At 31.5% G+C, this 16,198-nt stretch overlaps 1 non-coding gene across 1 annotated transcript; it reads right to left on the reverse strand.

Annotated features, from left to right (window-relative positions):
- Positions 1 to 8,831: 8,831 nt before the first annotated feature.
- Trnav-cac lies at positions 8,832 to 8,904 on the reverse strand. Its single transcript has one exon. It is a non-coding gene; the product is annotated as a tRNA-Val (tRNA).
- Between the last annotated feature and the right edge of the window lie 7,294 nt (positions 8,905 to 16,198).

Below are 16,198 nucleotides of genomic sequence, written 5' to 3' on the forward strand. Positions count from 1 at the left end.
GTGTCGTGACTCGACTATTAAACCGTTCGATTTAAAAAATTCTTACAGTCATATTGTAGCCATAGAAACGACCATAAAGAATAAAGGATAACTAGGTTTAGATGAATACATAACCACTTATGAATGACTAGATTTACAGGGCAGTTTGCCTCATATAACTCAACAAAAGCCCATTTCTCATACCTTAAGTGCATCACAGATATAGGACTAGTTGGTGACGTTGACTTTGTGTATGCCTTATGGCATACAACTCGCTTAAATGTATTATAGTTTTCAATAAACGATTTTGCATTTAATTTAAAAATCGCTGGTTTTATATATGATTGAAAAGTTCCATACCGGTTATTAAGTACAACTAAAAATAAATTTTAGTACCTCCAAATCAAAAAGCCTTTAAAAAATCAAAAAGTTATCGACATAAGGGCATTAAAGCACTCAATGTTTATTAAGTTTCATAATATTCATGAATGTCTCAATTTGCAAATACTTAAATAATAAGAATCAATAGTAAATGCATAGCGCACAAAATTTAACTAATTGAACACTAAGAAAGTTACGCTAGGAGAGTTCTTAACTTTAGTAGAATGTCGATTGTTGAGGATGAAGTGTTTTATTATCACATACATAATATACAGCTGCTACATATATAAAAAATCTTACAGAAAAATTAGTACTTAAAAACGGAACAGACAAACTCGCTTTCGCGTATAATATTAGGATGGCCCACACAGTTAGGCTCAATTTTAAACAATTACTCCTGAACGAAAGGTAAATGTTTGTTCGCCTGTGCCCACACGCAGGCTTGACAGGTACTTATTACCTGCACTCGCTTGTTTTAAAATTCACGATTCCAATGTTTTGTCTTTGTTTGCACATCGCTTTTATCTTAACTATGTAGGTGATGTTTCGTATCTTTACATATTGTACACACCTGGCGGTGGCGATTTCGCTTGGAGCTCCGCGTTTTTGACAATGGTTTGAATGCAGTTTTTAATCAAGTTTTAAAAGAATTTTGTGTTTGGAACAAAACTTTACATCTTTTAACGTGGAATAAAATGAGCATGCAACAGAAATGAACATAAAAAATTGTTTTTTTCTGTACTTTGAACTTGAAATAAAATGAGATTGCAACATAAAGGAATATACAAAATGTTTTTTTCTGTGCGTGATTAAAAAGGGTGTGATAAACTGTGTTCGATTATGAATTAGTATTACATTTGTAAAGTTCATCACATGAGAAGCCTTTTAAATATCGTTATAGCTGGCGGCAAGATGTGTCTTTTCATTGTTTGATCTCATGTTTAAGAATCCACACACAAATTTATCTACTTCTAGCACTAACACCCATAATAATTATTAAGTATAAAGCACAACATCACTTTAAAATTAAAACTAACAAAGTATATTTAAAGTTAGTCGGAAAGTATAATATGTGTGTCCGAGTCGTATGATTTAGCAGCAATAGTAACTTTCAGGCATTGAAACTCGTAAAATGACAAATTGGACCCAAATTTTTAGTTTCGAACTCTTGAGCTCTGGGGAAATTTAATATTGCGATGATGAAGTACTCCAGAAGGACAACAAAGAAATTCAATAGATTAACTAAAATACATGTTATTTGATAGAACCTAACCTATTATATATTAAACTTAATTATAAATATTTTTGCAGTCTAATCATAAGAGATTTTAACAAAATCAACTTAGTTAACTGTATCAAATAACTAAGCCACTTACTTACACACATGATTGATTAAATCAGTGAAAAGTTAACTTTACACTTTCTAGGTTTAACTAAACAAAATCTTATTTATTTTATTTATTTTAAATTTTTTTAAATAAAATTATATAATATAATTTCATTTACTATTTGAAAAGTGTGAATATGGACTTGATAATCAAGTTTGAGTAGTGGCAGTAGTGTCATTTCATAATTCATAAAAAAAACATTGTTATGTGCTTTTCTGATATATTATCTAATTCACTGTTTTAGTTAAATCTAAAACTGATGCAATTTTTTTTTTTACTTTTTGTAACATTTACCGTAATTGTTATATATTTTAGAAAATATAGCTTGTAACATATACTATAGATATAGCATTATGCATGATGTGGTAAACTTTGATAAAATAAATAACTAAAAAATAGTTTTGCTATTCATAATCAAGCTGGACGCTTATAAAAAGGGTATACTTGCTTGAACCGATTCCTTTTAATTCGTGATACAAAAGAATTCTATATACAGTCTAATAAGGTGTAACGTATATACAGTAACGTGTCTTTATAAAACGACACGTGCTTTAAAAGGAACTTACAAGATTTACATTCTTTCGTCAACCCTCTGTTACACAATAGCACGTTGTACATGCAGTAATACTTATAAATTTTGACCTGCGCTCTTACCCAAATCGACTCTATAATCATACAAATATATCGTCATGATGAAGAAAGATGTAGATAAAGTATTCTAGTAATCTATATGTGAGTGTGTGTAATCTGTAGTAGTATCTTTATTTATATAGGAAAACAAGTACACTTATGAACGTCAGAAAAATTTAACTTATTGTAAATTTACATTTACTACCAGTTCGCAAGTCAAAGGGCGTAAAGCGGGCAAGAAGAACTGGCAAGAAATAAGAATATCTTTTAGTTACCTTGAAACCCTTATTTCTATAGTCTATATTTCTAGTATGTAATATTGTGCAATTTATTTAAAACAAGAACCCGATTTTTGCTCAATATATAAAATATTTCATGAAAATTCATTTCTTACAACTAAAGAAACTGGTTGCATTGCCTCCTTTAAATTATCAACCAACTGTCTGTAACGTACACTGTGATAAGCATAGTTCCCCACAAGAAAATCCAGGGGTGATACTTTAGAAATCCGATATCCATTTGTGATTTATTAAAATCTAAAACATCTCGGTGTTATAAATCGTACTTGGGGGAGATAAAGAATCGGCTTACGTTTAATAAATCTTCGTCTGCACTAAAGTACTTATAGAGAGCGAAGTCGCCTGTCCTCAAAGGGGGCATGGGGCAAACCTACATGTGTAAATTTTTGTTAATATTTCTGCACTTGAACGAATATATATTGCCTCAAATTTACTAGATAACTGTAGTTAGTCATAGCGCCCTCGGAATGTCATTCAAGGGTTTTTTTAATATGGTATATATTAGCCCCATAGAAAAGGGAAGCATAAAAATCGTGGGGATAATCATTATTTTCTAGCCTAAAATTGGTAACTATTTTAGAATATGCATTATTTCTATTAGAAAGCGTTTATTGAGACATTCTATATAATGTTATATTATTGCAAATATCTTAGTAAAATTCATAGTTAGTATACATTTTAGTCTTAACATATTTTTAGAACTAGAGATTGTTGATAGAGATTGTGACATATTTATATTTATACATATATAAAATATAGAAGCTAATAGGGTAATAAGAGGACGGTCCCCAAGGGATCATATAGAGTCCTACCTCGAAGGTCAACCAGACAAAGAAATAGTGAATGGAGATTAAATTAGATTTTGATTGTGATCATAATTCAGTGACATTTTTCATGCCATAAGATTAGATATATTCATAAGTTTTACCGTCTGATTTTTACAGCAAAGGGGTTTCGCTTCCAATTCTAAAATTTTAGGCAATTGATTCTATACACGAAAATATAAATTGTTTTCATTGAAGATTTTTTTCAATGAGTAGTTTTCCGCAAAGAAACTTAAGACATCAAAGGTAATAAATAAATGAGAACCAACATATTCTTATATAATACATACTAGTACGAGTATGGAAATACTCTCAATGGCCATAACATGTAAAACTAGTACGTGTTGAAGTATTTACTAAAAAAAATTCTTTAATATGCTATTCATGCAGCCAGTCAAAGCGAGAAACAAACGCGTACTATATACCAGTATCACTAATTAATATGTATGCATGTCACAGGAATTCTTGGAATTCGATGTGATAAATAAGGACGTAACTTAATTACATTCTCGAGAAATTCTGATACGCTAATTTTCCAAGGAGTAGTCAATTATTTATTAAATTTTTTTGCTCTGTGTCAACCACTGATTAAAAAAAAACGGTCAATAATTTGAATACCTGAAACAACTTTCGTGAGCTTATTAAAAATTTGAGCTCGAACTATAATTGAGCATGTTCGTTTAAGCGGCGAAAGGACGTTTGTTTTTATATACATAATATTAAATGACAGTTGTTTGGCTGTAACGCCACCTTATAAGTTAAGTGAGACGCGACCTATTGCTGGGCTTGCCTGTACAGGAGATGCCTATTTAGCCGGTCACCTATTCATAACAAAGAAAATACCTCTATGCAACGTAATTAAAAGCATCCGGCGTAAAATGCATAATTTTGAGCAATTGAACATTCGGCTATTAACTCCTTGTTATTCAAATATAAACGAGCCCTTCAAAAGGCAGGCCGACAATTAGACCACGTTCCGCTCTGTGTATCCGTAATTTCATACTAATTATAATTGATAATTCGCCACATTTTTTGCATTTTTATTAGCTTATGTAGAAACGGACATGCCCTCACATAATTAAGCCCGTATCTCGCAAACCCGCACCTACTTTGCATATTTTGTTTGCACAAACATTCACTGTTTGACTGTTGGAATCAAGGACCTCCGTTTCCAACTTTAAGGGACGGCAACGGCCATTTGACACGTGTTTTTGCTTTAAGTTTGGTTGTGGGTTTCATTGAATTCATATTCAAGGCACGACATTGCAAGTAATAATTAGCTTCATATGCTATTTGTGTCTTGATAATAACTATAATTAGGTACGTTGACGATAGATGATGTTTAAGAAAGAATATATCGTCAAATACTCGTGACAAATCGACTCGTATTATATTTTCATAGAAAAACCTTTCAAGGTTGTTTTTTTTATTATTGCTTGAAGATTAAGATATATTTACAGAAAACATTAAACAACACTAAGGGATTTAATCCTGCCTGAAGGGTACACCTAAGTACACATTTATTTAAATTCCTTATAAAGTATAGAGAGAAAAGAAATCAATGCAAAAACCGAAATGAAAACATTACAACAAACAGAGAGAAGACTTACTTTTATACCTTTTACATAATTATACTCTTTAATTAATGGAGCCAATCAACTACAGTTAGGTTTTTATTTTGTACGACTATATATTTATATCGCTCCTTCCAAATTTTTCATAAATAGATCTAAGGTATTTGGCAGTATTCAGAAGCGAGACTTAGAACTAAATTCGACTCTAGGACCTGAAAACTGATATAAGATGTGATTTGAGAGTCATAGTCGTCAACCTAAAAGTGTAATAAAGTACTAAGAAAAACATTAGCGTAGAATTTAAAAGCATTTAAACTTATTGTATCATAAACAACTAGTTCAATAAGTAGCTAGTGTAGAATGCTACTTACACACGACAAATCAAAATCAAATCAAAATATCTTTATTCATATAGGTATGAATAAACATGTACACTTATGAACGTCAAGAAAAACAAAATAAATTAATCGTAAATTTACATTTACAACCAGTTCGCAAGTCAAGGGCGTAGAGCGGGTAAGAAGAACTGGCAAGAAACTTTCCGCCACTTTTCAATCGCCAAGTTTTTAATACAAATTGTTTGAACAGCAGCACAAATTGTGACAGCTCCGGTGCACCCTCGGACAAGCATAACACTGGCGCGGCTATAGACCAGGTAGAAAATAATAAACGGCTCTAATATATGTCTTCCATCTAACTTTGATTTCCTTCCCTTTAGAGTAGAACCTCCTGAGCCGTCGAGTAAAACTGCAAAGACGCTTGTTAAAGATTTAATTTGCCGCCTGGTGGGTAGTACCGCTGACCCCAAAGTTGGAGTACGATAATAGCATATTAGCGAAAATGCTGCCAACATTAAAGGTATAATGCCGAACTGGGCAGAACAAAAAATAGTTCTGTATTTAAAGTTGTTATAATTTTCTGTTTATCAATTTTACTTAATATTATTATTATTACTATGTAGGCTACATTGTTCAATAAGTAATTTAATTATATTTATATTTCTATATGCGGAAATACAAGAAACAGGAACACATTTATTTAACAAGATATCGTGTATAACAGGAAAAACTGAAGAAAATGTTATTTTTGTCTCATTGTTGAGCATCGACAAAGGACCATAGATTTCCCGAAGAAGTGGGAAATATGTTAGAGGATTTAGTGTTCTCTTAAAAATTATATCGTACAATGTATATCCTTTGATGGGCATGAAAAGCTTCTTTGTTCGAAAGGATTTACGTGCGATTTACCTTTCGAAGATCATAAGGGTCGATTTTTCCTTAAACCAATTTTATTGGAAACGATAAACGTATAGAACTTTTAATTGTTTTGTATGGAAATTGAGAAAACCCTTAATGTATGTATGACAAGTCAAGAGCGGTAGCGGGTCATTGGAATTCACCTGGAAAGAAGCCTTTCTTATGAAGTAAATACTAGAAAACTCAGCTATTTTAATCAAACAATAACAGATCAAAAATCATCAAATTACAATAAATACAAATATTATATTAAAATGGTCATTTAGGTCTAGAGCTCATATTTCTGTATCAGGCAGTCTTCTGTGCTTGACACACCGTTGACTTTTTTGAGTCTAAGGCATGTCGGTTTCCTCACAATGTTATATTTCACAGGTTTTATATAATTGGTACGCTCTTTTCTTAAAGGACTCAAAATATGTAATATACGTATGTAATATAGATACCACCACCCATGGGATACACTCAATGCCAGAGCGCTTGCGAGTGCATTGCCGGTCTTTTAAGAATTGGTACGCTTTTTTCTTGAGAAGCCTAAGTCAAAATGGTACAGAAAACGCAGCAAAAAACATTTCTTAACTTGTGAATTGATGGTATATTTTCATAATCTGTCTTGACATCCGACGATGAAACTCATGTGCAGGTATTAGCCTGAATCCTTTCTCCTAAATCCTAACTCCTCCATGATATCTCGCATTACTTTGTAAAAACATTGAGTTTATGAATGAAATGGAATGAATTTGTACTTAAATAATTTACTACAATATGGTTCCGCTGTGTTTATATAGTTTAGCACTAAATCTGATGAGCCTATCTACAATGCACTAGCAATATGTTAATTCTACGATTTATGCAGCAATAACATTATTAGTATGATATAATTAATACCAACGTAATGAAAACATTCTTATTAATTAATATATCATGGTTATTAGGATACAATATTTTATCATTAATTTATTTAAAACTATAAGATTTAAATATATCTAGCTCCTGCTTATACGGTTACCGAGATTTTATTACATACCTAATATTTGATACGTAGAAACGGTTTTTACGAAATTATTTTTGTAATGAACGCGTGTTGATTAACCACAAAAATCCCTTTACAGTTATTGCTTTAATATATTCTAAGACAATAACAAAAATACAAACATTATATACCACAATTATTTTATTTAATTTTGCGATACATTAGTGTGATGGTGCCTATATAGATTGTATCTTAAGTAGTTATCCAAATAACGAACAAACCATAGAATCTGTAACACTGAATAATAATTCTCTTAATTACCACAGACTATCTTTATTCAAATCGTTATTGTAACATAAAATTACAGTTCACATTTCCCCCGGGGTAAGACCATTAACGCCAACTGTTCACATCACAGTAATATATGGTGCAGTATGGAATATTATGATTAATAAGATTTGTTGCCTTGTGGTACTTTAACTGATTTAGGTTCTCAAGTGTTATTTGGAATACATACATGACTTCTGTTGGGTAACCGAATGATTGAACAAAACATTGTGAGTGAGTGAAGAAATCTACTAATTAAGAAACAAACATATAGTATTAAAAAATAAAAACAATTATCTTATTATAAGGAAAGGTTTATAATTAGTATACCTTAGTTTATTAAGAAACGAATCCAGCAATTATATTTGTAAAATTTGATTTTAAGTCTTATTGTACCGTGTAGATTTTTTTTTGATTTATTGGCTTCACGAGTGTTCAATTAATCTGTTGGTTTCATCATAATTTCTACATTCTAAATTGACGATGGCATTTAAAAGGGATTTTATAGATGTATTTAATGTTTGTACACTACGTCATATGCATACATGTCTATAATAAAATCAGAAAGAAACAAAGAAAAAAAGTGTATTAATACCATGTACCTACATGTACATTCTAGATACATTTAACTAAATATGTGTAATATTATGAGATATAAATGCACCATAATTATCAGTTAATTATACTAATTAATAAAGCTCATTATAAAAAGCAAACTAAAATCACGAACATTCATAAGAATCTATTAAGGGAGTCATTTATAACATTTTTAATTAAAACGTGCTACGAAGACGTCCATTTTTTACTGTACTTCATTAACGACATGCAAATATTCACTTAGGAACTAAATCAACTAACCTCCAGAATAATCAATTATTGCTAAGTTGAACAAGTCTTTGCAATTTAAAATGGCCATTCTGATTGCCTATTACATATTATTGGTTTTTAGTGGCGCGCCACCTAGTAGATTTTATTACATACACAGCTTTTCACATAAAATGTATTTATTCCGGCGTGTTTAGTTTATCCTGAATTTTAGGATGCCGAGGACTAAAAAAAATTATAGTTGATTATTCAATTTCTCTTAAAGCCGATAAAATTAAAAATACGTTTAATATATATTTCTATGTATAAAAAATATTTAATTAAATTAATTTAATAATTAAATTAATTAAAAATAATTATTAAAATTTACAAAAGCACTGTTTCCGCCCGGGATCGAACCGGGGACCTTGTGCGTGTGAAGCACACGTGATAACCGCTACACTACGGAAACTTGATGGTACTGCACGAAATAAGGGTAGATAAGAAAAAAAATAATTAAACGATCATAGGCTGTAGTGATATTCCTTACTAATAAGACACTAATGCCGAGATCTATAGAGCGCACTTACACTTTGCTCAGACTAAACTATCGAGTTAAGTCATATTTGGTATTTATAGAGCAAACTACGAATCTATCGGAGTGTTGGCTTAGCTTTATCTCAAGTCCACGAAATCGACGACTTACCAAAAACTTTTACTATAAGCCTAACAAAAATAATGGCCCAAAATTTACTTTGCCATCATATCTTTTACTTGACTTTTTATTTTGTCGTATCTGCCCTATAGCAGTGACATATGTTGACAACAAAATTCAAACTAACTTCAACTCTCGCTTCAAATCTGTTATTTTCGTTTGACTAAAAATATTAATATCTTAGATATTTAATCTTCTCTACCGTGTCACATACTGTAAGTATCTACACTATCTATAAATATCAATATGCTGTAAGATAAATACAAAGATCTTCATACACTTCATTCACTAATTAGGTATAAGCCCGCGGCAAAAATTTAATGGTTATCTTAGCCAATAAAAGACATTCCTAAATGTTTACTTATTAGACTGTTTACTTTTTTAGCTGGTACTGATCATGACAATAATAGTGAAAGCTGGAGACCAAAGAGGGCAAGCGTCCACTATAGATGCCACATTTAAATAATATGTAAATCAGCCGGGAACAAGCCGCAACTGGACTGAAGAAGCTGGGTTGACGGAAACCAGTGTTGAAGTCACCACTAAAAGTCAATCAGCAAGCAGAAAAAATAAACCTTCATTTGAGGACCTTAAAAAAAATTGCTGTGGCAAGAGTTGGACAACAACAAAAGAAAATATGAGATATAAATGGAACATTTAAAATTAAAAAATCAGTTAGAAATAGATTCTTCAACAAAAAAATTAATTATCATTAGAAGCTTTACAGTTAAAAAAAGAATCGGAAAATAAATGATTAAAATACAATAAGTTTTGTTTGATTTTCTTTATTACCAAAAACCTAGTTAAATTGGGCAATCACGGATTGCCGGAATGCTAGACCGGTAGGGTATATTTCATTGTTTTTGTGTTCTTCAACTTCTGGTGTCTGATCAGCAAGATCGCCATCGTCATAAGCATCCCATCTCTCTATACCTATATTATGCAGTACAGCATAAGCAATATTTATATTACTGGTATTTGTCAATTTTGACCGTAGTCCTAGCTTCATTTTGGTTGTGTTCGTTCCGAACATATACTTTTGGTATTCGGGGATTCATATCGGCTGCAGTTCCTACCCTTTCAATGTTTTCTATTAAATATAGAACTCTCTCTCTATATTCTCCATTATGTCACTTTCGATAAAGCTAGGTCCAGGTCCAAGTCAAAGCCAGTCGTTGTTTTAAAGTATAATTAAACATTTGTAACAGCTCACACAAACAGAAACAGCAAAAGTGAAAAAGCGATTGAACATTTTTAATTGTAAATACAAGTTGTCATAACAATGCGATCCGTTCTACATAACAAAAAATTATTGTCATCTCTGTAATTATGTCATTTAACTTTTAAATAATTTTTCTAAAGGTAAACTTGTAAAATTCTAGTTATTGCAATAATAAAATAAATAGATATCAATAAATGTGTACCGTTTTAGACATTTAAATATTTGTTATTGTTATACTTTTTTAAAGAATAATAAAGAAGGTATTCCGTGAAATGAAACATCACTTTGTATTTTGTCATTTTCTGTCTTAGCTTGTGCTTAGCTTAATCTTACTGTTAAAATGTCTATAAATACCAAATCATAGTTTATGCTAAGTGTACACTAAGCTAGTTTTTCGTTAGTAAAGTTTGAGCTAAGTCAAAGCGCGCTCTATAGATCTCGGCATTAGTTCCAGGGCTAAAAATAATGACTTTATAGTTTCTTAGGTGTTGCCGCCTTGCGGGAAAACGTATCCTCCAACTTTTTACTAATTCTCTCTGGCTACCCATTCTCTCTTGGTTCTTCAGAAGTGGCCTTGATTATAATATATGCCCTGTCTGCGGATATCTTGCTCTGTTCTAAATCTTATAATACATCTTTTTGTAACATTGTAAACTTTTCAAGCACAGAAAAAAATATTTCAATTCTTTATTAAATTACTTATTAATTAATTATGAAAATTCTTTAATGACATTAGATGATATTATGTTTCCAGCCAGCCAGTCGTAGCTTATAACTTCAAATCGTTAGGAAAAGTGCCGAAAATAGTAGCTCTTTAGAAAAAATGTGAATGGATTGTATAAGGATTATTCAAAAGGTGTTTTAACGCGGTCTCAGCGCGTGAGATGACGTCCGTATCTCGGCCTAGATCTAAGATTACTATATCACACCTGTAGGCCATATGATGTTACGTTAGACTTGTATGAGGTACTTGCTTTTAGTTTGTGTTGGGTGGAAGAAAACTGAAAAATCCATAAAAATTCTATATTATTTCTCGACTATTTATTACTTCTCCGCTGCAATACATGCCAGATATTTGTGTGTTTAATTCTTTATCGTACAAGATAGTGAATTATACTCATAAATAAAAGTCTATTAAATAGCTGTAGTTGTTATGCAATGCAAAATTATTTCTTTCGGCTTATGAAGGTCACGCTCTTCGTTCCACAATATGTGGAACCAGCTCCCCACTGAAGTATTTCCGAAACAATTCTCACTCGCAAGCCCTCTGGCATTGAGAGTGTCCAATGGGTGGTGGTAGTCCCACTTATATTACATATAGGTTTGCCTCATACCTGTAGTCCCCTGTTCTATAGAAAGAAAACACTAACCACTAACACTGGGCCAAAACAGCTTTTGACTCTTTATTAATTATTGTTGTTTGTGGTTTTATTCAGCAAAAAAGCAGGGTGATAGCATTATCTGCAAGCATTATTGCGGGTAGAACAGCTATCGCTTGTCAAAGTTCGGCTTGTGACAAGACTGATGATGAAGTTGTTTGATCGAACTCGCAACCAGCAAATAATATTCAACAATGCATTAGCCTGCAGTGCAATAAATTTCTTCTATTTCACTTCACAACGACCGAAGCAAGCACACGATATGCTAATGAGCACTGCATTGATAATTTCATAAATTTACTGACGCATAAATTACAATAAAACTTATTTGAAATTTTCCATAAACGCAAGTCGAAGCGAAATCTGTATTATAATTCTTAATTAGTGTCAGAATGGGTTTTTAGATTTTTAATTCATCAGAAATTTTGTAGAACGCTACTTGGGGGTTTTATTTTAAACGAATTAAATTTTCATACTATTATATATTTATTAAAGTTATTTATCAATTATACTCAAACCCAAACTCAAAATATCTTTATTCATATAAATAAACAAGTTCACTTATGAACGTCAAAAAAAACCAATTAAGTAAAGCAATTGTAAATTTACAATTAATACCAGTTCGCAAGTCAAGGGGGTAGAGCGGGCAAGAAGAACTGGCAAGCCTTTTCACCCCTCTTTTTAATTGCCAAGTTTTGAGTCATATACATTGTTTAAAAAAAGTTATAACTTTGTTGATGAAGCGTATTAAGCAATGGCGACTGCTATAATGATATTTTTAACTAATTTTTTTATAGATCAGGGAGAAAACGGGAGGATTTTCACCTGATGTTAAGTAATACCGCCGCTAATTGCTAGAAGGCTCAAAGTATTTATCACTATGTATACATTTCTACATTTTGCATTCTTGTAACAAAGAACTGAAAATAAAGAATTTGTAGATAGTTTTCAAGATTTATGGAATTTTATATGAAACGACTCAAAACAAGTAGGCTGTAACAGCTGCTGGTAACGACATCACGCGAGAAAGCAATATATCGATGCCGAAGACGCCATTTGCCGCTACAACTTGTTAATAACATAATAATACGTAAATTATTGTGATCGGGTTTCTATAAACTAGGGGCTATGTTCAGCTCTCGAAAGAAAGTAGAAAATGAAGTAACCTTTACCATGACAAAGTATGCCAAATTACGTCGTAGAAAAATATGTTTTTAGACATTTTAAAGAATAGGTGGTTTGTTTAGTGTTTACAGTACCGATGATGTACGATTATTATGATAAGTGCGTTGGACCGTTTATTAATTTGTATGCGTTTAATGGTGGGTAAGAATGGTGTAAACGCGCTGTAGTTGGAGTTTATGTCAGCTTTTTAAACCAGAGTCACAGGTTTTGGAAGCACATTAAAAACCTCTTAATATATGATAAAATATTAGAAAAAGGCTAGGATATATAATATTTATTCTTTAGTCGTAAGTTACAACTAAAAATTATGATTCGTTCTCAGACATATATCTTAATATATATAAATCTCATGTCACCATGTTTGTCCGCGATGGACTCCTAAATTACTTACCGATTTTAAATGTAATTGGCACACTGTGAGCAGTCTGGTCCAACTTAAGAGATTGGATAGCTTAGATCTTTAATTATAGCCGCAATTTTTTTTATTGCAAATTATTTGTTTATTATTTATATACATAAGCTATCTACCTTTCACATCAGTTTTCCTACAGTTTCCCTTGAATAGTTTAGTACTACTATGTAATATCACAAAAATCTGAGCCTCATGCAACTTTTCATCTGAAGCCTATCTCTGTTCATGTATTTGCTTCAGGGATTTTTTATATAGCGCTGTAGCTAGCTATAATATATTGTATTTTATATTATTGTTTTATTCTTTTATAAATAAAATTTAGTATCATTATTATCAAATGAATTGATACTTCGCTTGTACGATTGATACACGAGTGTGTTCATTACACCGAAATTCTTGGTTAAATTACGCTGAAATAGCACTATTATTGTTTATGATAGCTAGCACTAGTTTGTGTTCCATCGCGAATATTCGTGATTTGCGGCTCGCTAACTGTCAAAACAATGTTACCACAAACATGCCATTTTCTGGCGTGTTGCATACATTTTACAAGCAATACAATTATTTTTCATGTTTATAAAATAGCAGTGATATAATGACGTGAAATTATGGCTAACATTAAAACGAGTTATTTTGTATTCGCGTAATGCTCATTATAACTAAAACGGTGTTATTAGAACTGTAGAAAGCACGAAGCGAGGTTAGGCGATCTTTTTCTATGGCAAATATTCATAATCCTGAGTACAGCACACTTTAATATTACATATTCAATCTTCGATTTTGGTTTGGATTTCATTTGTTTTACGAATAACATTTTCCAGCAAGGTAAATTGAAGGCGATACAAAACAGAAGATGAATATCCGTGTTTAACCTTAATGGAAGTTTCGAGTGACTTTAACCCTTAATTTAACTTGTACTTTAAACTAATGGCGTCGGTTTCGCTAATTGCGCGTTAGAATAATTATATTGTGTCACGCGTACACGCATATTGAATGGATTTTACGCGGCTCACGTGATGGGCAGGGTTGCCAAAACTTTGTACTTGTCCATTAAAGTACCTGAAGTACGCCTGAACTGGTCAATATAGAATTAATTTAGTACCTGATTCATTATTGAGATTTCCTTTTTGTAACGCTCCATTTACAATGACAGTTGCCTCAATAGTTTATCGGTAAAATAATCATGATCCTAAATCCTACATATATACCTGTGTAGAACATAGGGATCGGCACTATCTATATCGAATCAAAAGCTTATCAATAGTAACATTGTTATGTTATTATTTAATAAAAAAGTAAAAATTAAATTGCACCATTTTTTAAATGTAATAGGGGTCAAACTGGCAATAGGCTCATCTGATATTAAATGATACCGGCGCCCATGGACACTCACATTGCCAGAAAGCCCGCAAGTACGTTGCCGGTCTTTTAAGAATTTAAACCACGCTTTACTTTGAATACAATATAAAAACTATGAATATGGTACAAATAGGTGAATATTAATTATTATCGGATAACTACTAGCTATGACTTCATTCAAAACACTTAAAAATGGAAAATGTTGGAGTTGTGTTGCGACGGGTTAGATCAGCTCGTCCTCTATTTTCTTTAGATTATTCTTATATATATGAACATTAGTCACAAATGAGTTGTATGGACCGTATCTACTATGAGACTTCATCATAGGAAGATCAGTAAAAGTAGTGTTGAACTAGGAATACAAACGAGAAAAGATAAGCAAAACTAGTTCTTAATAAATTTTAATTGCAATCTTATTCAATCAATCAACTAAATTAATTTAAATTTGTTTCAATAAAATCATCTTTGCCATGCCTTTTGTAGATAATAATGTAAAATTAAACACAAAAACGAATTTATTTATGTTAAATTGGCAACCCTAGGGAAAGCCCTAATTGGATCCTCCAAATACTAATGTTACTCTAATTTGTAGCAGTTTTGGGTTTTATCCTGTCTAATTATTCGTTCTTTATTATTATTTGAGTTAAGTTCAAAGTTACTCACAGTAAACTAAATATAAATCTATATACAAATAGTTTCGACTGATTTATTTATAAATAGTAATACAATTATAATATATAAATGTTTTTTCCTATAAGCCAATAAAAATCAGAGTGGAAATAACAAGCATTGTTAAACTTGTAATCAATTCATGAGACAATAAAGTTCATCAATTCGATACTGAAATTCACAATCTTAAAATTTCCAATTCAGAAACAGTAGCCATTCGAGTGGAAAAATAATGAAATCGTTGTACCAATTGCATTAATTTTTCTGCATAAAAATCAGCCAATTATTCAAATATACGAGTGCTGTGAACCGGATTGTATCAATGAATATTAATTGTTTTATAAAAATATCCTTCGCGACTGACGTCGCTGGAAATCTCTTAATTTTTGAATTCATTTCTAGTTAAATAAAATCTGAATTAAAACGAGGATTGAAACAGTTGTCTGAGTCTTTCAATTAGTTGAACATATACATTATTTAAAAATGTTTTTTCTGTTTAACTGTTAGCTGGTTGCGTAAGGGTTTGAATTGAATCGTTAAGGCATATTTGAAGTTTCCTATTACAGTAAGTTTTTGTATGACATTTTTCAAGTAGCTAAGAGTAGAAAGCCAGAGTTAATATCACGTTATCGATAGCAAGATATTCCGAAGGGACGGTTAAAAAATCGTGTCTACACTGGTTTTCTCATTCCACCAATTTCTTTGCAATGTTACCATCTAACGTTTGATTATAATATTGTTTGTATTTTAATTAAAATAATGTAACCCTGACTATTCTGTTTCGATCATTTTACTCCTGTTTCATTTATGCGAAGTTAATATTTT

The sequence above is a fragment of the Pieris rapae genome, chromosome 6, assembly GCF_905147795.1.
Source record: "Pieris rapae chromosome 6, ilPieRapa1.1, whole genome shotgun sequence".
Lineage (NCBI taxonomy): Eukaryota > Metazoa > Arthropoda > Insecta > Lepidoptera > Pieridae > Pieris > Pieris rapae.